The sequence below is a fragment of the Bombus huntii genome, unplaced genomic scaffold, assembly GCF_024542735.1.
Source record: "Bombus huntii isolate Logan2020A unplaced genomic scaffold, iyBomHunt1.1 ctg00000089.1, whole genome shotgun sequence".
NCBI classification, from domain to species: domain Eukaryota; kingdom Metazoa; phylum Arthropoda; class Insecta; order Hymenoptera; family Apidae; genus Bombus; species Bombus huntii.
The window spans coordinates 185,627-198,649 of NW_026099344.1; the positions used below are offsets into that span (position 1 = coordinate 185,627).

The 13,023-nt window shown below is 40.7% G+C and overlaps 1 long non-coding RNA gene across 1 annotated transcript; it reads right to left on the minus strand.

The window, feature by feature from the left end:
- Positions 1 to 3,051: 3,051 nt before the first annotated feature.
- Positions 3,052 to 4,235, minus strand: LOC126876671 (uncharacterized). Its single transcript, XR_007694421.1, has 3 exons — positions 3,969 to 4,235; positions 3,185 to 3,831; positions 3,052 to 3,086 (listed from the first exon to the last, which is right to left on the minus strand). It is a non-coding gene; the product is annotated as an uncharacterized LOC126876671 (long non-coding RNA).
- Between the last annotated feature and the right edge of the window lie 8,788 nt (positions 4,236 to 13,023).

A 13,023-nucleotide genomic window follows, 5' to 3' on the forward strand; every position in this document is an offset into this window, starting at 1 on the left:
TAAACGACTCGTAACAAAAAATTATTCCTGTCCATGTTTCTCTTTGTAAAAGTAATTCAAGGCAAGTTAGATGAATCGTTGTGTACCCTATTCGCGTAGCATGTGCTTTAACGACCAGCGTGCAAGCGTTAACGGTGTGCTTTAGTTTCTCTCTGGTTGTGTTAAGTGTTTAAGTAATGAGCATATACTCACTACGGGCGGGTCGCATACGATCGACTGGCACCACTTCAGCCTCGAATTATAGCAGGTGCAGAAACTGCAAACCGAAGGTCCCGGCTCAAACGTAAGATCATGTCGAATGGTTTCTCCTTGAAAGTCAACACAGCTGTTTGTAACATCTGAAAACGATTCTCAGCTTGAATATCTTTGCCATTCGACGGTCGTACGCGCAGTTACGTTAACCGTTTCAACGCCACTCAGCGTGATCATGCTGTACACGTAGTGTGGTGAACTGTGTCGCGATGTTTGGTTACGATTGTCAATTCACAACGCGCTCGGTTCCGAACGTAGCTTGCCGCTAGTCTATCAGAGTTTCCTCTCGTAATTACTTTTCTTTCAAATAATCGTAAACCAAATAAAGAAAAAACTAATGTATAAATTACCTCTTGAATTGGAAAACCAATTACAGAACGTCACACAAACAAAAGGTAAAGCACGAATATTTGGCAACCTTTTGACTCTTTAGTGTAACGTTTCTGATATAGCTGATGAAGTGAAGCGTGAACGCGTTGAACGGTATGTTTCGACAAAAAAAAAAGAGCAGTGCAATCGAGTTGATCGGCACTTCTCGTAAATAAATAAACGAAGCGCTATTGCGCTTCATGGTACAATCCGATACGGATTTTTAAAACATCCCTGATACTGAAACGGCTAATAGCGTTACGAAAACGATCGCGCCAGGAAATTTTTGTTCAACGGATCCGCATTGCGGCTGCCACGATGCTTTTACGTAGCATTGATGCTTCATCGATGAAGCACGATTGAAATTGGATATTCGATTTCTTACTGGGGAGAGAGTTTTCATATCGTGTTTACTGTTTCACTTCGCAAGTGTGCTTTACAGTATACGTTAGAACTTGAAATCGAGCTATTTGAGTTAAAGTAGCTTGTAGCTTGAAATCACGTTTAAAGGATATAAGAATAGAAGGCTAAGAAGGCTAAAATTCAAAAGTGTATATATACATTACTAATATATAATGCCTATAATATATAATATAATAAATAATAATGCCTATATATTGGCTAATTTATCAATTAATTAAATCCGTGTATATCAAGTTTTCTATAATTTAGTACTTTCGTGTAACTACAGAAATTTGATGACTAGCATGACACAACGTAAACTTTAGATTAGATCTCGATCCATCCACCAGCCGTATTCATGCATGACATGAATATTCTGTTTCAGCTCTTTATAAATTAATCTGTTAAAACTTCTCTAAAAGACGATCATTTTTTATTTTTCTAAGAAAAATAATGACTATTCGGCGTTAAAATTAACTTTATTTCCATTGGATTTCTAAACTGATTTCATACACTCAGAGATAGTTCACAGTATCTTTTAGATTCATGCCTGAATTCAAGAAAAATTAAACGTATAACTTATGTACTAGTATCTTTCAAAAGGTTAAAGTTGACAGAATTGAAGGAATTGGTTCTTACCAGTTAGAAAGACGGGAATGCTAATGAAAAACCCTCCGACAGCACATATCCGGCTGATGGATGATTTTTGCAGGTACTTGTTACTCCTGAAACAGACAAAATTTGAAGTGAAAGTCAGTTTCACGATTCTATGATAATTGAGCGAAATATAAAGGAACCAGTTTTTTGTTTAACAGCCAAGAATCTTTCAAAAATTCTACTGTAATTGATACTTCAAATATATTTAGTCAGACAAAGGATAATCATAATCGCAACGTTAATCTTAACTTTAATTCAAGGATCAAACAGTATCATTATACATATAAAAGTAAACATAAAGTCTATCCACATTGTTGTTGTTGTTGTTGTTGTTGTTGTTGTTGTCGTTGTCGTTGTCGTTGTCGTTGTCGTTGTCGTTGTCGTTGTCGTTGTCGTTGTCGTTGTCGTTGTCGTTGTCGTTGTCGTTGTCGTTGTCGTTGTCGTTGTCGTTGTCGTTGTCGTTGTCGTTGTCGTTGTCGTTGTCGTTGTCGTTGTCGTTGTCGTTGTCGTTGTCGTTGTCGTTGTCGTTGTCGTTGTTGTTGTTGTTGTTGTTGTTATTATTATTATTATTATTATTATTATATGTTATTCTATAATTGATTTTTATTTCTTTATTATCAATATTATTCTATTTTCTATAATGATTCAATTATAGATCTTATTTTTTGTCAATCATATTTCACTGAAATGATCACTTTGAAAATAATCTAATAGTAAAAAATGAAAAATAATCTTTTTCTACCTTGTCTTCATTTTTTACAAACTCTGTCCACCGCCGCAAACCTATTAAATGCATGAAACGACAAAGCAAAGCTGCTTCACATAATTCCCCGCTCACGCAGTGTCAATCAGCTCACGACCGCAAACGATACTGCTAATTTCCAGCGACCACGAACGATTTCACCGTAATTGCCGGTGTGAAATTTACCAATACGTGCTCGAATTGGTCAATAATGGATAGAGCGCTCTTGCACACACTAATCTACCAACAAATAATATTGACTCAATTGAACAATAGCGCCTAGATTAACGGACAAACCGCATGTTCCAAACAGATTTACAATCACGGCAGAAAATACATGCCGTTATAGATGTTTCCTGGTCAAGACTAATTTCCACGCGTTAAGAACATTGTAACCGGAATCTAGGAAGAACTAGCACTTCCTGGAATAATACTATTGTGTCCTCGATGAATGTCTCTCCGCAATGCCCTCGAGTGAGTTGTTTTTGTCTTTGGTCGTACGACGTCCGGGATGAGAATTCGGGGAACGGTTTTGCGCTGCTTTAATACTCGCACAACCATCCATCCATGGGACTGCATCTTTTTAGGAGGACCAGTGATTAATCTTTTCCCTTTAATCTTTAATTTTCATCTCTAATTTCTCATGAGGCTAAGATTCCTGCATCTTTTATCATAATAATTTATTAATACTATTAATAAATTGAGACAATTTTACACGTCGTATTTTGCGTTATAAGATGACTTGTAATTTGTAAAATTTACCTGTAAAATTCCTTTGTTTGTTTTACCGAAGCAATAGTTGGCATTTCTATACGACAATAAGAATTTGTTAATACTAATAATTTGTAAGGTTATCATGTTATCATTCTTCTAATGGATAGTATATTATTGAAACTTTTTTTAATATTGAAACGCGATATTTTTTTGGAGAAGAAGTGCATAGTAGTAAAGAGTTGAATTCTACGGACGTAAAAAGTGGACATAACATTTTCTGTACATGGAGTCGCCTGGCCTAAACATTTTATGATTTCCGGGCAAAAAACAGACGAATCCAGCGCTGATTTTAAAGCAGCTTCATCCAAATAAGCCACAATAAGAAATTCCCACGAAACAGTTGCGTTCATCCCCTTTCGAGGTCGCCGACCTCTTTGAATGCGTTTCAAGTGCGTCGTACCAATGAAACTTCGAGTTCTAGACTAATTTCTCGGCCTTTTGCGTTAAATTTAACCTTCCGCGTTAGTGTATTTCGGACGAGCTCCTATTTTACGCTTTCGTCGACTTCACCAACGTAACACGCAGCATCCGCAAGTAAAACTGTCTCTTAAATTTGATGTGACACCGATACACGACGAGAAGAATCACAATGCCATTTTTATTCCACTTCGTTAATTTTTCGTCGTAAGGTTTAGCTGTAAATAGGATTAAAAAAATTTAGATTAACGAGGAATTTAAAATTGATCTGTTAAATCAACAATTTCCATTAGTTGTCGATAGATTTTATAAACCTCAGATTACTGAGAAATTATACACATTGCAAAATATTTACCATTGGTTACCCACGCTACACGTAAATTTGATCAATCTACCAATGCACTAACACTGCAATAAATTTCTATTGCAACATTCCACGCTCCTTTGCCGCACCTTAAACTCCTCGCTAGATTTATTCCACCTTAAAGTGTCACATAACTCCTACGACACCGATATCAAATCTTAAACTCCACCAAATTCCAGAGAAACTTGATTTCGTCGAGAGTAAGAGATTAAACTTAAAAAGCAATTTATTTCATCTTTAAACTATCCCAAACTTCTTAAATATAATTTATATATATATATATATATATATATATATAAAATATTATACACTTATTGTGTGCATTATATATTTCAAGAACTTTGCAATAAAAAATAAAACTTATTACATTTAAGATATGGTTATATCGCACAGGCTCGAATATGATAAAGAGGTTAAATAAATGTCTCGAATCTCCGCAACAAACTCACACAAACCACCTAAAACACGTATACACAATGTGCATTCACTACGAACTCGACTCCCATTCCCTGCCAAAATCACAGGCATGCAGAGTCAATTTCACTGCTCGAGCTAGTTGAATAGGGAAGAAGGTCGAGAGCTGGAGTTAAGGAGCATAGTTGGTAAAGAATCGCGTGCCGCCGCGCCATTAAGATCAAGCCCACGATCTCAACAATAAATATTAGACGGTTCTCTGACCTGCATTTCGCGTGCGACTCGGAACGATTCAAAAACGCGTAAATTTCCCATGAGTCGAATCAAACGTTCGCGATTTATCGCATTTAGGTTATATCGATATTGTCCACGAGTGGAGGCATTCAAACACAGATTGCTTTGTGTCACTCTATCGTAACTGCCCGTAATACATGATAATTTAATTTCGAATTCTTTCGAATATATGCACGTAACGAAAAATTTGTATTGGTTCGTCAATTGCAGACCAACCAGTTGTTAGCCAGTGAAAATAATGTAGATAATAATAGTGAAGAATTAGCTCGAGAAGAGTAAACAAACAAGGCGCCTTGATAAAAGGCACAATGTGGGTCCGCAAAGTGGTGGGATTTCGGCGCATGCGCATTGTTTCGCATCAACTTACAATTAGACATGCACGAAAGCTTCATTTCTGCCGCATACATACTTGGATTCGCGTGCATGAAATTCACAAAGTAGGTTATTGCTTGAAAAACAGCTTTAATCGAGCGAAGCTTTTAACCAGACTGAAATCAAGTCTTGGTTTCTTTAGAAATTCAGATGGAATAAGAGAAACCTATTTTATCTAGGTTAGGCTAGGATAAAGGTTAGGCTGCATCGGTTGGCTTATATGACTTTCCGGTGACTTTGAAGGGTAATACGGCGCCGGCGGTCGAGAAGGTAACTTCTCTATTGAACGAGATCTCGTTGATCTCGTCTAAGCAGGAAGAGTCTGTCGGCCCTTTGATTTTATACGAGTCTTTCCATTCACGATCGTGCGAGCTGACTACAGGCGACGACACGGACCCCCGACAAAACTGTCTGAGCCTATTCAAGGCGACGTCAAATAGTTTCACTCGGAGAGATGAATGGAGATAAGAATCACCGGAGCGTCTCTGCGCTTCGATGACAATGATATTTGGTCAATCCTCTTCTTGTTTCTCGTTTTGAAAGAAGGTTGTAAAAAAGAGTGCTACTAGATCGTCTAGGGAAATCACACGGTATATATTGCGTAATGCTATTGATTTATCAAAAATAACAAGAGGTTAAGGAGCTTTGGGGAGGTTGATTCAATTTTTTATAACCTGACATCTCTTTGAACAAATGTCTTAAGAAACGCTTGAATAAAATGTTAAAAAAAATAATAATTATGAAATCTTTTCCTGTATTTTTAGACAATAAGATTTACTATATCCTACGCCATAATAAGAATCAATTTGCTATGAACTGGTATCTCGGAAATTGTAAGAATTCAGAAAATATAAGGAGGCCGGAAGAGGTAAATGAAATCCACAGAAACATTGACCCAACCTCAGCCCAGTTAGCCAACAAACTAAAATATCTCGCTGCCTTTTCTATATTTACGACCAGAACGTGGTCATTAATTGAGTCTAGCGACTGCACCGTAGACGAGTCACTGACCGATGTTGCTTTAATGGATATGCGGAAAATCACGTGTTCCAGGTTCCAGGGATGTAGTTGTTTTCATTTCCGGAGAATACGGTCGACTCGCGTGTGTATACCAATCTATCTGAGGATAGGTGTTCCTTAGAATTACCAACTATATTACTTTCAACCTTGTGATTAAAATTTTTAAACGTCACTTAATAGCAATTCAGTCGAGTAAGCACAAACTTTCAAATGTCCTAATTTTCAAATCTTTATATTTTTTAATCTCAAAGATATTTTATTATTTGCCGTAGATCAAGCTTCGTGTTACCGGTACTGTAACATTACAATCCTACGAGAAGCAGAAAATAGTGAAAAAATCTGACCTAATAGATAGTAGTCAATATTCCTTTGACGCGTCTTATGCGAACCGCAGTTAGAGGAAATGCAAATAAGCTCTTGCGAAACGGTTTGCCGCACGACAAGCCTGCGAACAACGCCCAATGCAAGTTCGGTGGGAGTTACAGGAAGAGGGACGTCTAAAATCAACTAGGAATCCCTATTCAATCGTCTAATTTTCGATTCCGGCATCGAACTTCCCGAAGAAAATTAAATACAATTCCGACTCGAGATTTAATTTCAGTCTCGTAGCTAATGCAATCTAATCGCGTTTGCAAGGCTACGCTTCCGGTCAGAAGCCACGCGCTTCGATCGCGTACTTTCCGCATCGGAAGCGTACGCTTCGGTACGAACCGCGTCGATTTTCAAAGGAATCATTGGACACCGGAAGAAGAAGAAGGAGGAAGAATAAAAGCACGTAAACCGGCAGGAGGTCAATCGAGACAAAATCGATATCGTTGAAAGCCGAAAAAAGACCCGAATTTAGGCTACAGTACATATTCGAATTGAATATATTCAAGGTTTAGATTTTCTTCTCCTGAAAATTATAAACATAAATGAGTCGACAAGCGATCTTGAAAAGCGTCTGTTCCATCTAGATTATGTAAATTGCGTGAATTACCGTTAGCCATAATTCATAATTTATCGAAAAAGCGCGCTTCTTCTCAACTACGCTTTCCCCTACCAGCACCGACATTATCGGCAGATCGATAAGTATCAAAATACCACAAAGATATTAATCTCATCTTTCTTCTAACCGCGAAAAAATGCCGCGCAAATGATAAAACAACAGATCAGCCAGAAACATCGAATTCTCCACGCTTCCGACTGCAAGAAGAAAAACAAAGTTATTTGTGTATGATGGAAACGTCTCTGGACGATGCTCTTAAGCGGTCGAGTGCGCGCGAGAATAGCATCGCGGATCGGCATTTCCACGGTGAGGATTGTAAAACGGTTACGCAGATGATGGATCATACGCATGGACCGTAGAGACTATCGTGAATGATGGATCAGACACACATACGCGTTCTTCGCTCTTCCGATATTTTTCGTAACAACTGCTGCGATCTCGTCATTGGAAACGATCTCGGGAAATTCAATCGAATATCGAGGAAATTTATAGAAAGCTACAGCTGTGTTCGAGCATTATTCTAGAGAAAAGTGATTAACTCTATGAGACTAACGATACAATACGTCTCAAGATAACTTTTAGGAAAATGATTGTAAAATTCTTTAAAATTCTTTCGACACTTTTCGGTATATTCTTGTCATTGATTCTGAAAGTATTTGGTTAATTTGCTGGTTAATAGGAAGTTGGTTAAAACCGAAGTTAGTTAAAGAAATAAGTAAACACGAAACCCGTGGATACTCTAGACATATGATTCTACCTGCACGCGACAAAAATATTCATGATCTGAACAAGGAAAGAAGTGTTGTTAGATTCGCGTCATGCTGCAAATGAAAGATTTACAGCTCGAACCCAATTATCTGTTACATTACATTCTCGGGCACGTGTAGGCTGAACGTCATGATATATGAACACAAGTATAGAAAGAACAACATGGATATTTCGCGCGAAGAAAACGAAGCTTCACATATACAGTGTATAACCACTCGACAGTATTTGCTCACGAAAAATACGAGTTGTTAAAGTCTAACAAAAATTACGTATACAGTGGCAAAGAAGAAAACTGTTATGCCGTTTACTCTTATTTCTAATTGACAGAAAGTCGTCAACGAACAAAGAGCGCTTTTTCTTATCCTCTGTACCTTCGCGAAGCAATCACAGAAATTCTCCAAAATGCTTCGTGTCGACTAAACAAAGAAAAAAAAAAATGACAGCTGCTAAGAGCAAACTACCTCCGGAATTTTCTTCGTTTCTAAGTGAACCAGGAAGAAAGAAGGGAAGGGTTAATGACGCCGAAACTGAAGAGTGGCCACGGATCGTTTGAAAGGGGCCACGACAACCGTTACGATTCAGTCGCACCTGTTCCTCTTCCTAGGTTACCACGCCGAACCATTGCGCGCTTTTACGAGCGTTCCCGCGATAGTTTCCTGGCACTTGCTCGCCCTTTCATCGAAGGGTCGATCGGTTAATTTAAACTCTCGAAGGCTTTGTCCAGTCGGTAACATCGATAAGCTTAAGTCGAAATACGGATTTCTCGTAAATTCAGAATTTTATTGCCACCAGGATGTATATGGAGGCGACAGATGAAGAACACGATGTAAATTAGATTTCTTGCTTTTATAGAGAAGCAATTTTTAAATTGAACACCAGTCGTCGATCGGTTCTGTAGATCGTTTTTAATAACAAAATAAATTTGGTTAGTCCATAAAGGTTTGTTCGTGTGAATCTTCCCATAGATCATCCGTAACGTAAATACCGCTATAACCGGCTGCAGATACATTTTCCTTGAACATGTGGCGGCACTTGACAGTAAACTTCCCAACAGTTTACGTCGCGTGACGCACGACACAAAGACCCTATACCTGCGGACAAGATGATTGCCAGATGTCGATACATTCGTACCGAATATTTCCAGCTAGCCAAGGGACCGCTATAAATCTTAGGATTTATTTTAGCTAAGGTCCTCCAAAGAGACAAACAGTCTTTGTTTATCAGTCTCGAAGTCGACCACCTACCACGGGGACACACGAGAAATCTGCTATCTCTCACGTACGACGCTGCCCGCTAGCAACACCCTCTCAAAGCTTTTCTCAACGAATCCGATGCCTTCGCATCCTTAGACACATCCCAACGAGTCTTCCTCCGCAGCAGCATCGCGACAAAAATGTCAGTCTATTACCGCGAGTTACCGCAGTATATCACGATCGTTATACTTACACGGTTCGAGCCGAATAATTATCTAAGCTCTCGACATCTCGTGCAATCATTGTCCGCACTCGCAGCGTATCTCGAATCGTAGCTATCCAAGCTCTATCTTATAACCGCGCATTCGCGAACCGAATACAATCGCGAATCCTGTATCAAGTGTACTCATTGACATTAGAGTGAATAAACATTTATCGTTCAAGAAATCTGAGAAATCTGAGTCGAAAGAGAACACAGCTAAGTGTCCCTTACCCTTTAGGGAGAAGAAAATCCCACGCACCTAACCCCAACCCGAATACTAGCCTCACAGCCTCACGACTAGTTGTTCATTCCGAATTAACTAGCTCGATGATGGCCCAGCAACCGCGACCAGGCTCTCCGGAGCAGACTCGCAGCTACCCCGTTCTACCCCCCCCCCCCCCCCCCGTGGCAGAAGTGTAGCAGAACTCTCCGCACTAACGACGCTAACACTACAAAGAAAAGGAAAATAGAAACAGCAACGCAAATAAACACACACAACAGGTTCGCCGTATTGGAATCCTCAAACGACGCCATGGAAATCGTAGAACCGCCACCAAACCAACACTCACAGAGAATCCCCCCTCCCCCACCAATATTTGTGGACGACGTCATTGACATACAGACAATGATCAAGTCCCTAGAGAGAGAGATATCAGCAAGGAGGAATATAACCTTAAGATAAGCAACAATAAAGTAAAAATACTGCCGACGAACCCAGAAGCTTACAGAAAACTCACCAAGACACTCAGGACCCTGAACGCCAACTTCCACACCTACCAACTCAAACAGGAAAGGCCTTTCCGGGTGGTCCTACGAAACATACACCACTCAGCAGACATAGACGAACTCAAATACGAACTCTCAAAACTCGGCCACGAAGTCATCAATGTAAGTAATATAAGGCATAGAGTCTCGAAAGACCCGTTATCCTTATTCTTCCTAGACATTAAACAAAAGCCGAACAATAAAGAAATCTACAACATCAGTCGCCTAATGAACGCGATAGTAAAGATCGAACCACCGCTCGTGAAAAAAGAAATAGTGCAATGCAAAAGGTGCTAAAGGTACGGTCATACGCAGAAATACTGCAACCATACTTTCCGCTGCGTTAAATGCGCAGGCACTCACTCCACTGACCAGTGCGCCAAATCACCGGAAACCCCAGCGAAATGCATCCACTGCCAAGGGGACCACCCTGCCAACTACAAAGGCTGCCCAGCATATAAAACACTATACACGAACAGGTACCCTAAGCTCAGAGCAAAAGAGGTATCCAACCAAACACCCAGCCCGCCGAAATTCACGACTACCCCAACCCCCTCAACCAACCAAACACCCAGTCCTACCATCTCCAAATTCATCTCCACCTCAACCTCCTATGCCCAAGCAGTACAAGGCATCCAAAATAACCCGAACAGCCAAAGGAACCTTCCCCAAAACAGTGTCCCCAACCCACCTAACACAGACAACTCCTCAAGGCTTGAAAAGCTAATAGAGAAACAATCGGAGCAAATAAATCACTTGCTATCGCTACTAACACTCATCGTGGAAAAATTAGCACGCCCCGACTCAAAATAAAACCAAGGCGCATAGCACTCTGGAACGCCAACGGTCTAGCGCAACACAAACTTGAACTAGAACTCTTCTTAAAACACCAGCAAATCGACGTAATGCTCGTATCGGAAACCCACTTCACCGACAAGAGCTACCTGAAAATAAATGGTTACAAATTCTACCATACCCAACACCCCAGCGGAAAGGCCCACGGTGGCACCGGAATAATAATCAAAGCAAGTATTAAGCACTACGAACTTCCATCATTCCAGAAAGACTACCTCCAAGCAACAAACGTAGCAATAGAAGACTGTCATGGCTCAATCACCACCTCAGCAGTATACTGCCCTCCCAGACACTCCATCGCCAAAGAAGACTTTGATAACTTCCTGGACACCCTGGGCAATAGATTCATAGTTGGAGGAGACTATAACGCCAAGCACATCCAATGGGGCAGCAGACTGGTTACAGCAAGAGGCAAAAACCTCTTAAACAGCATAATAAACAACAACCTCAACTACCTCACCACATACGAACCCACATACTGGCCCACTGACACCAACAAAATACCCGACCTTCTCGACTTCTTCATAACTAAAAATATCCCATCAAGACACGTCCAGATCAACTCCTCGGCTGATCTCTCCTCTGATCATTCTCCCGTGATAGCAACAGTCAGTTCAACAATCATCGAGAATACACCTAATGGCTCCATTCACAACCAACACACCAACTGGCAGCTCTTCAGAGAAGTCTTTACACACTCGACCTCAGAGCCTTCACCCCACTAAAAACAAAGGAAGATATCGAAGCAGCCACGGAATACTTAAACACGAGCATAATAAACGCAATCCGCCTTTCCACACCGACAAAGCCATCTAACAGCAAACAAGAATATCCCCAATACATACTAAAAAAAAAATAGCAGAAAAACGTAGACTAAGAAGAGTATGGCAGACCCATAGAACACCGGAGGACAAACGCAAACTTAACAACGCAACTAGAAAGCTATCCAGAACCTTAAGAAACTATAAAAACGACTGTTTCCATAAATACCTCGCCAGCTTATCCCCCACAGCCGACGCCAACTACTCACTATGGAAGGCCTCCAGGAAACTCACACGCCCCCCACAAATAATCCCACCTATCCGCCGTCCGCAAGGTGGATGGGCGCGAAGCCCTATAGAAAAAGCCGACCTGTTTGCAAAACACTTGTCAAAAGTATTCAAACCCCATTCCCCCAAAGCCGCCGCGGACGTTACTGAATACCTGCACACCCCCTTCCAAATGTCCCCTCCTATCGAACCCTTCTCCTCTGCAGAGACTATAGAAACAATCAGTCGCCTAAACCCCAAGAAAGCAGCAGGACACGACCTAATAGGCAATAGAGCAATCAAGGAACTTCCCACAAAAGGGATAGCACTCATCACATCGATTTTTAATGCTATCCTTCGCCTGGAACACTATCCTAAGGCTTGGAAAATCTCATTGATTACCCTCATCCCTAAACCCGGTAAACCGATATACGAAACCTGCTCCTATCGCCCAATCAGTCTTTTACCTACCCTGTCCAAACTATTCGAGAAGATGCTCACGAACCGACTCCTTCCAATCCTAGAGAACTTGAAAACACTCCCAGATCACCAATTCGGCTTCCGAAAACATCATTCTACAGTAGAGCAAATCCACCGCTTAACTCATACGATCAGCCAAACACTCGAAAAGAAAAAATATTGCTCAGCGGTTTTCCCAGACATCCAACAGGCATTCGATAAAGTATGGCATGAAGGGCTACTATACAAACTTAAAAAGATCCTACCCCACCCCTACTACTCCATCCTAAAATCTTACCTAACCAATAGACAATTCATGGTTAAATGCCTAGACGCCACTTCCGCAACATTCCCAATAGAAGCCGGCATACCCCAAGGTAGTGTCCTCGGACCCCTACTGTACTCCATCTACACTGCCGACCTACCTATATCAAACGATATAACAATAGCGACATTTGCAGACGACACAGCGCTATTGGCTACCCACGCAGACCCGGTAATAGCCTCATCCACTCTCCAGCGAAGTCTCGACTCCATGGAAAAGTGGTTTCACAAATGGGGCTTCAAAGTCAACGAAAAGAAATCCTCACATGTAACCTTCACGCTCCGAAAACAAACCTGCCCCCAG